Source organism: Callithrix jacchus, chromosome 3 (genome assembly GCF_049354715.1).
Source record: "Callithrix jacchus isolate 240 chromosome 3, calJac240_pri, whole genome shotgun sequence".
In the NCBI taxonomy this organism is placed as follows: domain Eukaryota; kingdom Metazoa; phylum Chordata; class Mammalia; order Primates; family Cebidae; genus Callithrix; species Callithrix jacchus.
Window position 1 is genome coordinate 34,535,605 of NC_133504.1, and position 14,028 is coordinate 34,549,632.

A 14,028-nucleotide genomic window follows, 5' to 3' on the forward strand; every position below is an offset into this window, starting at 1 on the left:
GAAGAGTTATTTGTGCTAAAATACAGTTTTCCTATAGCAATGGAATAAATTTAAAGAACTTATATGAATGTATCATAACTTCTCATGGAAAGGTTAATTTCATCACTGTGTATTTGTGATCAACCAAGTAAATCTTGATAGTTTTCCTTAGTAATTGAAGCTCAATATTAGCCAGCTTATAGCCACCTACCTAAAGATTACCTTCCTCAGACCTCCTTGAAACTTTTTGTGACAAATTTTTGGCCAATAGTTGTGAAGGTAACTATTGATTTTCATATCTCAATTATGATAATAAAAGGAGAGCTATAGGTCATCTATTTCTCTTTCTGTTTGTTGAAAAATGAGTGTGATGTTGATAGTTGGAGGAGTTATTTTCAGTTTGAAAAAGGAAAGTTGAGGGTATAAGAAATGGGTCAAGTTTTTGTTTTCTACATATGGCTAGCCAGTTTTCCCAGCACCATTTATTAAATAGACAATCCTTTCCCTGTTGCTTGTTTTCACCAAGTTTGTTGAATATCAGATGATTATAGTTGTGTGGCATTATTTCTGAGGTCTCTGTTCTGTTCCATTGGTATATATATATCTGTTTTTGTACCAGTACCATGCTGTTTTGGTTGCTATAGCTTTATAGTATAGTTTGAAGTCAGATAGCATGATGCTTCCAGCTTTGTTCTTTCTGCTTAGGATTGTCTTGGCCATACAGGCTCTTTTGTGGTTCCATATAAAATTTAAAGTATTTTTTTTTATCTAATTCTGTGAAGAAAGTCAATGGTAGCTTGATGAGAATATCATTGAATCTGTAAATTACTTTGGACAGTATGGCCATTTTCCTGACACTGATTCTTTCTATTTATTAGCATGGAATTTTTTTCCATTTGTTTGTGTCCTCTCTTAGTTCTTTGAGCACTGATTTGTAGTTTTCCTTGAAGAGGTCCTTCATGTCCCTTGTAAGTTGTATCCCTAGGTATTTTATTCTCTTTGAAGCAATTGTGAATGGGCTTTCAATCATGATTTTGCTCTCTACTTGTTTATTTTTGGTATATAGGAATGCTTATGATTTTTGCACATTGATTTTATATCCTTAGACTTTGCTCAAGTTTCTTATCAGCTTAAGGAGTTTCAGGGCTGAGATGATGGGGTTTTCAAAATATACAATCATGTAATCTGCAAACAGAGACAATTTGTTAAACATTCTTCCTATTTGAATATTCTTCATTTCTTGCTCTTGCCTGATTAACTCAAGATGAATTAAAGACTTAAATGTGAAACCCTAAAACATAAAAACTGTAGAAGAAAAACATAAACACTGTAGAAGAAAATCTAGGCAATACCATTCAGGACCTAGGCATGGACAAAGATAGAAGGTGCCTTCATGACAAAAACACCAAAAGCAACTGCAACAAAAGCCAAATTTGACAAATGGGATCTAATTAAACTAAAGAATTTCTGCACAACAAAATAAACTATCATCAGAGTGAACAGTTAACCTACAGAATAGGAGAAAACTTCTTTTAAACTGGTCTAATATCCAGAATATACAATTTTTAAAAATTTCAAAAAAATAAAATAAAGTAACCCATCAAAAAGTGGGCCAAGTATACGAATAGACACTTCTCAAAAGAAGACATTTATGCAGCCAACAAACATATAAAGAAAGCTCATCACTGCTGGTCATTAGAGAAATGCAAATCAAAGCCCCAGTGAGGCACTATCTCACACCAGTCAGAATGGTAATTATTAAAAACCCAAGAAACAATGGATTCTGGCGAGGCTGTGGAGAAATAGGAACAGTTTTACCCTGTTGATGGGAGTGTAAATTAATTGTTCAACCATTGTGGAGGTCAGTATGGCGATTTCTCAAGGATCTAGAACCAGAAATATCATTTGACCCAGCAATATCATTACTGTGTATATACCCAAAGGATTATAAATCATTCTACTATAAGGACATGTGCACTTGTATGTTTACTGCAGCACTATTTACAATAGCAAAGTCTTGGAACCAACTCAAATGCTGATCAATGATAGACTGGATAAAGAAAATGTGGCACATATATACCATAGGATATTATGCAGTCATAAAAAAGAATGAGTTGATCTCCTTTTCAGGAACATGGATGAAGCTGGAAGCCATCATTCTCAGCAAACTAATACAAGAACAGAAAAGCAAAAACCACATGTTCTCACTTTTAAGTGGGAGTTGAATAATGAGAACACTTAGACACAAGGAGGGGGAGCATTACATACTGGGACCTGTCAAGGCATTGGAGGCAAGGGAAGGAGAGGATTAGGACAAATATCTAATGAACGCAGGGCTTAAAACCTAGATGATTGAGTTTATGGTTGCAGAAAACCACCCTGGTACACTTATACCAATGTATCAAACCTGCACGTTCTGTAAATGCATCTCAAAACTTAAAGTTAAATTTAAAATAAATAATTTTTTTTAATAAGGAAAGTCATGTTTTGTAGCAGAAGGAAAAGATAGAAGGTGCCTGGGTGTGGCCAGGTGAATAGTCTCTCCAAAAGATATCCACATTCTAATTCTTGGAGCATGTGAATGTTACCTTATATGGCAAAGGTCTGTGGCAGGGTGGGGGGGACTTGCACATATGATTAGGTTAAGAATCTGAGATGGTGCAATTATCCAGGTGGGTGCTAAATATAAGAGTCCTCATCAGATGAAGGCAAGAAGGTAAAAGAAGGAAGCAGGATATGTGATAATAGGACAAGGGGTTGGAGTGATTTGATGAATGAGTCATCAACCAAGAAATGCAGACATCTTCAATAAGCCAGAAATTGCATTTTGTACATGGATTATCCTTTGGAGCTCCAAGCAGAACTAACTGTGCCCACAACTTGACTCTAGTTCAGTGAAACTGATTTTGGTATTCTGGCCTCCAGAACATAAGAGAATGCATTTGTGTTGCCTTAAGCCATTAAATTTGTGATCTTTTCTTCTTCTCTTTTCTTTCTTCCCTTCTCTCTTTTATTTTCTTTTCTCTGTTTGTCGAGACAGGGTTTCAATCTGTTGTCTAGGCTGGAATCAAGGGCAGTGGTGCAATCAAGGCTCACTGCAAGCTCTACCTCCTGGGCACAGGCAATCCTCCCACCTCAACCTCCAAGATAGCAGGGACTACAGGCAAGTGCCACCATACTCAGCTAATTTTTGTATTTTTAGTGGAGACAGGTTTTTGCCATGTTCACCAGGCTGGCCTCAAACTCCTTGACTCAAGCCATTTGCTTGACTCAGCTTCCCAAAGTGCTGGGATTACAGGCGTGAGCCATCATGCCTGACCAAATTTGTGAAATTTCTTATAGCAGCAATAAGAAACAATACACTGAGTTATGCAATTAGATCTAATTACTGAACTGTCTTTTGACCATCTAGGAGGGCTGGTTTACTTACATCTTGATTAGACCACCTGCTAGGGGTCTCTTTGTTATGACAGCTTGCCCCATACCCAAATCATCGAGCCACCACATCACTTTATGATTAAATATCAGGATTTATGTCTTTTTAATGCACTATGTTTTTGGTTACTTTATTCTAGAAGTTTAAACCATATCCTACCTTTATTTGTCAAGTTTATTTCTCACTTCTCTTATAGTCCGATTACAGGTTGGTAGAGGAATTCTGTTTCATGCACTCACCCAGGGATGCAGACATCTTCTCTCTTGAGGTCAGAGTATCACACAAGGCAATGCTATTCCATGTTCTCACTCTAGTCTATGCACTACTTGTTACCTGTACATGAGACAAAGTATAGAAACTATGAGTAAGCTTTAAAAATTTTGCTAGAAAGTTTATATTGCTATGGTATCTATGTAAGTAATCTTATTTTCTGATAAGTACAAAAATTGGTGGGAAAATAGATTCCCACCACAAGTCATTTTAGCATCACTTCCCTAAAGCCTTGGAGGCCTTCACTGAGTCTTCTGGGTCTGTTTGGGAGACAACAGAAGAGTGTGAAGGAAGGTGTGTGAGGTTTTGTAGGGAAGGCCTTGTGCAGCCAACAACACTTTTGCCTACTTGTTAGGGGTCATAATCACTGCATTCTTTTTCTCTCCCTCTTTTTTTTTTTTTTTTTTTTTTGAGACAGAGTCTTGCTCTGTTGCCCAGACTGGAGTGCAGTGGCATAATCTTGGATTCACTGCAACCTCTGCCTCCTGGATTCAAGCAATTCTCCTGCCTCAGCCTCCCCAGTAGTCGGGATTACAGGCGTGCACCACCACGCCCACTAATTTTTGTATTTTTAGTAGAGGCGAGGTTTCACCATATTGATCAGGCTGGTATCAGTGGTCTCAAACTTCTGACCTCTGGTGATCCATCCATCTCAAGCCTCTGAAAGTGCTGGGATTACAGGGGTGAGCCACTGTGCTTGGTCCATAATCAGTGCGTTCTACTGAAAGACAGCTAGTTGTGTATTTAAGAAAGAAGAGGGGATATGCTTATTGTGTCTCTAGCCTAATTTTGTCACAAGATCACAATGCTCAGAGCCTTTGGATAAGAAAAGTTTCTGCAGAGTCACTACTCTGAGAAAACATTTAAGACACTCATGGTGCCTCTTGGGAACAGCAACACAACAGAATTACCTGTGTTTATGAAATGCAGTCCACAGGATCTCACCAAGGTTCCACATTGTTTCGGTTGCCATATATTCTTTAGCTTATTCTAAATCTAAAATTGAGATTAATGTTTCTGAAGACTGCATCCTCCAGGGGATCCAGCAGACCTACACCCCAACAAAAAGTCCATAAAATGTCATTTCCTCCATTTATAAAGGCTCTCAATCTTGTGCGGTATTTTTGTTACATTTTCCCCCTCCTTCTAATCTTCTATTTTCCTTAATTGTTCCATTCTTTGTTTTGGGAGAAGTCAGTCATTTTCTAACAGCTTACTCTGCTTTTTGATCTGGACTTTTTTCTTTTTTCCTTTGGGACGGCGGTATGCCAGAAATTTGTCTTCATTCCTTTTTACTTCCCTCTGCTTTCTGGCCCAAATATTTTTCTTCTCATGTATTCTTCTCTATATTTTTCTATGGGGTCTGTCACAGTGAGAGATATGGAAATATGATCTCTGCGTGCCAAAACCATCCACTGTTCAAATACTTTACACCTTTTCCTTAGTGATTTGTCTGATTGCATCTGAGGGCTTTTCTCCCATTAGAGCAACATCTAATGTATATCTTGACATGATCCATTGCTTTCTTCTCCAGATTCCTTTTACTATGTTTCATCTTGGCAGAGTCTTCCCTTGGAGTCTTAACTCCATAGATTTCCTGGTCATGTGCCTTTAGATCCAGGGGACAGCTGCATGTTCACCTACCAAGTGGTATTTTGAAATACATTGAGAGATGCCATGAGAATTGTAGTGTTGTCTTTCTTACACAATGTTATCCACAATTTTTGTAAACACTTGATAATGATCTCTGAATATTAGGAATTTTCTCAATTATTCTTAGTTTTATGTGTCTCCAACTTCATGCTTATGAGGTCAAGTCATATCCCTTCTCTACTTAAAATCCCATTGGCTCCCAGTGTCTCTTAGATTAAAAGCCAGTCTTTGAATGCCCTAAATAACCATAAATGTTCTGACTTATCAGTACTTCGGATATCTTCCGACCCTACTACACTTTCCTTTGCAAAAAAAAAAAAAAAAAAAATGTAATTCAGCTGCATTCAATGTGCACTTCCTTTGGAGCCTTATACATAACAAGTGTTTGCACCTGGCTATTTCCCCTGCCCAAAAGATTCTTTGCCAGATCTCCACAAGTCTCTTTCAAACTCTTTCAACTCTGCTTAAATGTCACATTCTCAGTGAAGCTTACCCAGACTTCACTATTTAAAATTTTAATTACACTCCCACCCCACTCTTCACTCATTCTTTTTCACAGCACAGTTTTTTTTACCTTCTATAAAATTGCACATAGCCTAACATATTCTTTATACACTATTTTTTCTTCCTGTACTAATGTCTTTGAAATAAGGATACATTCCATTATATTGTTACAAAAGAAACAAAGGTATCTATTAAAGAGGTAGCATTTTTCTCTTTTGGTATGCAAATAATATTTTAGATTCAATTAGATAAGGTAAACTACTTATTTAATATGTCAATAGATTTTTGGGGGTCCACTTTCACTAGAGATTTTTTTTCTTTCTCTTTCTCTCTCTTGCTGCTTATAGGTAAGTAGAACAGTGGCTTGCACATAATTCTGATGCAAATACTTGCCGAATAAACGCACATGAGTAGAATAGATGTTTCTCATTAGTTCCTGGTCCTGGATAGTTTGCCATGTCCACTCTTTCTACTCCCTGAAATTTTTCACGTTCTGTTACATTGCTAGATCCCACCTAAGGTTTTATTCGCTAGACAACTAAAGCATTTCCTCATTTTCTAATGACACTATCCTTAAAATAATTTAGTCCTTGGAGCCACTCTGTGGGGTGTGTGTGTGTATGTGTGTGTGTGTGTGTGTGTGGTGTTGGACTTAAATATCTCATTTTTCTTTTCATATCTGGCTGTTATGTCCTCCAAGACGTCCTCTTAAATAAACCTCATCCAGCATAATCAGTCTTTCTTCCTGCATTTTGCTTTCATTTTCCACTACTTATGTTGTGATGGAAAATCAAAGGTGTATGTTTTCAAATCACTTCAGTTGTATCTTGAGCAAACCCAATTCTTAGAGACAGTGGAGGAACAGAAATAGAATTACTGGTCTTAGGCTTTAAGTTGGCAACCCATTCTTTGAGTTGTTTCTCTACCCATCCCTTGAAATTGGTTTCTCTAAAATAAGATACTTTTTTCTTGGTGTAATAGTTTGAGACATTCCTTGGATTAATGGTGGCCTTTGCAACTTCTATGAGGTAATTTTGGTATTTGAAACAGGAAACCCTTGGACCCAGATCTTAGATACCAAGAAATGTTTATAGCAGCTATGGCTTTTTACTTTCTATTTGTTCATTAACGGCTCATGCTTGTAATCCTAGCACTCTGGGAGGCCAAAGAGGAAACATCAAAGCTGGTTTAAGACTGATCTGGGTAACATAGTGAGATCTTATGTCTACTAAAAATTTTTTAAAAAATTATCCAGGCATAGTAATGCACACCTGTGTTTCTATAGTCCCGGCTACTAAGGAGGCTGAGGTGCAATAATTGCTTGAACCCAAGAGGTTGATGGTGTAATGAGCCATGATCATGCCACTGCACTCCAGCCTGAGTGACAGAGCAAGACCTTATATCAAAAAAGTAAACTAAATTAATAAAATATAATATAATATATGTTATTTCTTTGGGTGACAACACATTGTGGACAGACATGATAAGAAAATACATACATAACAGAATTGGGATACTTGTTACCTTTGAACAAGCCTCTCTATAGAAAGTTAACCCTGCAAGATTCCTTCTATATAACTAAAGGTAGTACAAGGAATTTTGTTAGTCAGCTCGTCAGTTTAATTCTACTTATTATAGCTGCTATAGCTTACTATAGCTGCTATCATCCATATTTGTGCTTTGTATTACTAATGGAAATTAGCTGCCTATGCATTAGGTAAACAAAAAAAGAAAAACTGCTTAGAAACCTGGTTAAGAAACATAGCAGAAGCCACTTACTGATACATAAGATGACTTACCTCTGCCTTAACCTTGATTTTTATACCAGACCAAACTTGATCTGTGTAATTCAAAGCTGAATAATGAGAGCTCCTATGTAGAGTGACTTGCTTCCAAATGTCTGTATTTGTTAGACACAGCTCTGCCTGCACAAACAGAACTATTCACTTATGGGGAAAAGTCACCCAATAGGATAACATTGAATTATGTCATATTTAATAAAGCTTAACATTCAAAGACACCTGCTGAGGCTGCAGCATATAAATGCTAACTTCCCTACTATAAAAAAGATCAGACCTGAGGCTTATACCATCAGGGCTAAGTTGCCCACTGGAGCCCTTTCAAAATCTTTGATTCCTCCTGGTGTCACTGTGTCATCTACACTTTATTCTTTGTAAATTTCTCAAGAGTTCTCAAAGCATCAGATGTTGTGCATATAAGAGATCAGTAAATTAACACCACTCTCTTCTTCCTCCTGATCCTTGTCTTCAGACCCACTTAAGAGAAAGATGCAATACTGATTGATATAAAGGACAAAATATTACCTACATTGTGGGTAAAGCTGCCTAGAGAAGGTGGTTAAGATATATGGCAAATATGGACTCCAGAATTTACCAAGTCATGGGCATTGCTGGACAACCATAGACTTCAGCACACAGAGGCAGAGCCCACACTGCTGACCTCATATTGCCAAGAGAGCAGAATAGAATGCATCCTCGTTTCAGGCAGATCCAAAACATGAGAAAGGATGAGCTCAATGTGCTTAATCTTTCTCAAAACACACCAAATGACAATTCTTCCCTCTTCCTCCTTTGACCAAGTAGGAAGATCATTTTAGAAATTAAGTAGCAATAAAATAACATCATTTGTAAGGGTTGAGGAAAGAAAATCCTCTATATGAATCAAATACATGTATAGATTCTCTTGTTTATAGGAATAAATCTCAGATAGGTGACTCATCTCAGATACTATTATTTTGTATTCATCTACGATTGACTTAAACTTAGATTCATTCAGCCAGAATTTTTACACGGGTAATTTGAATGTACTGTATCTTGTCTTTGATATTACAAAATTATTTTCTACATAAAATTATAATCTGGTTATATCTACACACATATTTAAATTAGCATGGTATGGTTTCCTGGAGTAGGAGTGATATATCACAGATTACTTCTGTGTATACAGGTACCAGGTAATGTTACAAAACACTCTTGAGGTGGCCAGCACTTAAAAAACAGTATAATGACTAATTAATGTAATGACACTTGTATAACAAGAGAGTGGAAAGAAGGTTAATATGATAATGAGGCTTATTTGATCTTAAAGATTTAACATGAGGACACTCTCAAGATAGCTTAATTAGATTTTAAGCACCTTTTTCAATTTGCATGTGTGCTTGTTAATCCATATGTTTTAAAAATAAATTTCACTTCATTTAATTTATCTAATCTCTTTCTCTGTGTTGTTTTACTATTAGTGATGGTGCTTTGTCAAATCTTTGTGTATAATTTATGATTATTTCTTCTATATCGTGTTTCAATTGTAGTTCAATTTAAAATAGTACAGTGACATTTCTAAAGTTTAAAAAAATAGGTGGTTATGACAAGTTATGACTGGAATTCTCTAATCTTTCTATTGTTTAGCATCCTTCATTGAATCATGTAATATATAGCATATTTGGTTTCATTCTTTGACATCTGTGTCATTTTTGAACTTGATCTAATGGGAAGAATGTCTTAGAAATTAACAATAAAACAGAGCATCATATGTAATAGGAATTTCGGAAATAATATGCTGTCTCTGGTGCCCCGGGAAAATACAGAATACACATGGGCTTTTATGAGTTCTCCAGATTAATACTTCTTCTTTTTTTTTTTTTTTTTTTGAGATACAGTCTCTCTTTGTTGTCCAGGCTGGAGTGCAGTGGCCCAATCTCAGCTCACTGCAACCTCTGCCTCTCTGGTTCAAGCAATTCTCCTGCCTCAGACTCCCAAGTAGCTGGGACTACAGGCATGCACCACCATGCCCAGCTAATTTTTTGTATTTTGTATTTTTAGTAGAGATAGGGTTTTACTGTGTTAGCCAGGATGGTCTCAATCTCCTGACCTTGTGATCTGTCTGCCTTGGCCTCTCAAATTGCTGGGATTAGGCGTGAGCCACCGTGCCTGCCTGGCCCAGATTAATATCTTTTAATGCCTTTCTTATACTTATGAGTAATTATTATAATTCACTTCCTTGATTTTTGCTATTCGCTCCCTCCATGAGATATGAAAATATGTTTGTCATCATTAGAGAAATGCAAATCAAAACCTAGATGAGATACCATCTCACACCAGTTAGAATGGCCTTTGTTAAAAAGTCTGAAAACAACAGATGAGGGCAAGGCTGTGGAGACAGGAATACTTACATGCTGCTGGTGGGAGTGTAAATTAGTATAGCCACCGTGGAGAACAGTTTGGTGATTTCTCAAAGAACTAAATCTTGAACTATCGTTCAATCCAGAGATTTCATACTGGGTATATACTCAGGAGAAAATAAATTGTTCTATCAAAATACGTATGCAACCCTGTGTTCATTACTGTGCTATTCACAATAGTAAAGACGTGGAATCAATCTAGGTGCCCATCAACCCTGCATTGGATAAAGAAACTGAGGTACATGTATGTACTGTGGCACATGGAATGCTATGCAGTCATAGAAAAGAGGAGGTCATTTTTTGCAGCAACAAAGATGCAGCTGGAGGCAATTTATTGTAAGTGAACTAAGGCTGAAACAGAAAACTAAACACTGCATATCCTCACTGATGAGTGGGAGCTAAACATTGGGTACAAGTGGACATAAAGATGGCAACAAAAGACACTAGGGAGTACAAAAGGTGAGGAGGAGGATGGCACTGGGGCTGAAAAATTACCTATTGGAGTCTATGTTCACTGTCTGTGAGATGGATTCACTCCTAACCCTAACCTCAGCAGCTCATAATATACCCTTGTAACAAAACTGCACATGTGCCCTTTGAACCTATAATGAAAGTTTAAAAAAATAAATAAATAAAAATACGTTCAATTATTTACTTTAAAATAAAATTTAATGAAAATGATCCAGGAACTTTTTCAATGCAGTTTGCTCTTTAATACATTAATTATTTTATTTGTTTATTTGTTTGTGTATTCATTTTTATTTCTATAGCTTTAGGGATAGAAATGGTTTTTGGTTACATAGATGAATTGTCTAGTGATAAAGTGGGTTTTGAGGTTACCCATCACACCAATGGTTTGCATTGTACCCTATAGGCAATTTTTCACCCCTTACCACTCTCCCATCCTCCCTTCTCAATCTTGTGTCCATTATGCCACTGTATACCCACAGCTTAGCTTCCACTTATAAGTAAGAACATGTATGTATTCTCCATTTCTGAGTTACTTCACTTAGGATAATTGCCTATAGTTCCATCCAAGTTGCTGCAAAAGACATTATTATGTTATTCTTTTATAGTTGAGGAGCATTCCACAGTGTATATATATATGACATTTTCTTTATCTACTCATGGGTTGATGGGGACTTAGATTGGTTCCATATCTTTGCAATTGTGAATTGTATTATTATGAACATATATGTGCAGATGTCTTGTTTATATGATGACCTATTTATATGATGATATCTTGGAGTGGTATTGCTGGGTTGAATGACAGATCCACATTTAGTTCTTTGAGAAATCACCAGTTTTCCATAGACGTTGTAGTAATATACATTCCTACCAACAGTGTCTAAGTGTTACCTTTTCACTGCATTTGTGCCAACATGTATTGTTTATTGGCTTTTTAATAATGGCCATTCTGACCAGGCTTAATGTCTCATGGTGGTCTTAATTCCCATTTCCTTGATGATTAGTGATGTTAAATATTTTAAAATATATGTTTGTTGGCCATTTGTATGTCTTTTTAATAAAATATCTGTTCATAGCTTTTGCCCACTTTTTAATGGATAAGATTTGTTTCTTTTGGCCAATTTGAGCTTCTTGTGAATTCTGAATACTAGTCCTTTGTCAGATGTCTAGTTTGTGAATACTATCTCCCATTTTGTAGGTTATCTATTTACTCCATTGATTATTTCTTTTGCTATTACAGCCCATTAGTTCTTAAAGTTTATCAGGGCACAAGTATTGGCATGTGTGTTTCACTTTCTCTGGCCTATGTCAGATCATTCTTTTTTTTTTTTTTTTTGAGATGGAGTCTTGCTCTGTTGCCCAGGCTGAAGTGCAATTTCATGGTCTTGGCTCACTGCAACCTTCGCTTCCCTAGTTCAAGCAGTTCTCCTGCCTCAGCCTCCCGAGTAGCTGTGATTACAGGTGCCTGCCACTATGCCTGGCTAATTTTTGTATTTTTATAGAGATGGGGTTTCATAATCTTGGCCAGGCTGGTCTTAAACTCCTGACCTCATGATCTGCCTGACTCAGCCTCCCAAAGTGCTGGGATTGCAGTTGTGAGCCACCGTGACCAGAAGTCAGATCATTTTTTGAAAGCCCAATTTATGTTTTACCTCAAGATGCCAGCAAACATTGTAGTTCACAGTAATGTATTCCACCTCAGACATCATGCATTACTAAATACTTTTCAAGTAGTAGTAATTAATTTGATAAGTATGTCACCTTTATCAGGGTTTTCATGTATATGTAGTCTTAATAATTAGGTATCCAATGAATAATAGCCATATCTCATAAATTCTTTGTTTTATCTCACAGGTTTAATTTTGTGAATAGTAGACAGTAAATAAATTTTTAATGATCAACGTTGTTTGTTAAACTGGAATTAAAAAATAAATATATTGAAGTAATTAATTAAATGATTTGTGGATAAGTGGAAATTGGCCATTCTATATGAAACCATTGCATTTATATCTTAAGTAATACTATGCTCACAAGAAGGTAATCAGCCCTCAGACTAATTTTATAACAGGTTAAGTTACCAATTAAATGTTCTTGTGCCACAACAAAAATATCATTCTGACCCACGTAGGATTTTTGAAATTTGAGGTGTCAGATGAGTCCAGAAAGCTGTGTGTACAGTGCAAAAGGAAAACAGCCTAAAAAGGTGCCAAGATTTCATTTCTGGTCTGCTTAAATTTTCTTTTAATAATCGAGATTGCCACTCAGGTAAGATAAGTAATTATATATGAGGATCACAAAGAAAAATGTGTTAATGCAAATAGCATTTTCCTTCAAAAACCTATGTAAGTATTTATTTCAATATATTTACTGAGATTATATTAAATTTAAGTGGATTTCAATTTAGTTGACATTTACTAGGCAACCTACTTCTAAGAGTTTAATGTCAATCAAAACATTCATATTAGTCAAATGCAATAAGATGTTGTTCTTATGGCTAATTATAATAAATAGAATGATGATGATGATGACGATGATGATGATAGGCAATGTATGTCAAATGAATCCCAGAAATCTGTATAGAGTTGAGGACTCTGATTGGTTTGCTTTTAATAAAGAAGTCTGAGAGGCACTTACAAATTCTTTGCTTTCGGCCCCACATTTCCACTTAACACAATTCATTTTAAGTAAACTTTGCCAGAGGGTAAGTAGAAGATTCTGTATACTGTGGCTTCTATGATAGTGATTTGGAAGTGCGTTTCATAACAAAATATGTATAATATTGTCCATCATATAGTTTTATAAAGTATTATCAATAGACAATATATCATTTGTGATGATCAGTGTTCTATCACTGTTATAGATAATTTATGCTATTGAATTGGAAATTTACTCCAGCTCATTTTTTTTTGATTTAACACCACTGAAGTTTTAGAATAAAAACAAATAATATGCGAGCAGAACACCGAGTGAAAACACTGCTCTTGACACCTGCAATAGACATCTTCCCTACAAATGCTATTCTGAGTTAGAATGCCTAAAATAATAATAATACAATAATGTGTCCTAGAAAGTATCTAAAAAGTCTGTAAATAACAAAAATGCATTTTAGAGTAATTATCATGTTGTATTAATGAAAGATGAAAGATTATAAGTATCATTTTGAAAATGAATATTTACAGGTGATAATTACTATTTCAAGGAAAAAATAAATGGCTTATTGAAAGCAAGTTTTTACGTTGAAAAATTAAATTAAATTAATTTTTTGATTTAATTAAATAATTATATTAGTTATCAATTGATATATTTCAGCAAATATTTTGTTATATTTTAGCAAAAAGTATCGTAAATAGTAGTGCCATCTATTGATAAAACTAAAAACAACAGTTTCTTCTTAAGTAAACTTAACACTTTTATATTTATAGGTATACAATTCCAGAGCTAATGATTCCTTATTGTTATGATTATTATTATGTTATTATGTGATCAGGTTAAATACTGGAACTGTGTTTAAAATGTGTGT

General features: G+C 35.6%; 1 protein-coding gene across 8 annotated transcripts in view; it reads left to right on the plus strand.

Moving 5' to 3' along the window:
• FSTL5 (follistatin like 5) overlaps positions 1 to 14,028 on the plus strand; it is an 848,028-nt gene that overhangs the window by 615,812 nt on the left and 218,188 nt on the right. The window lies entirely within an intron of this gene.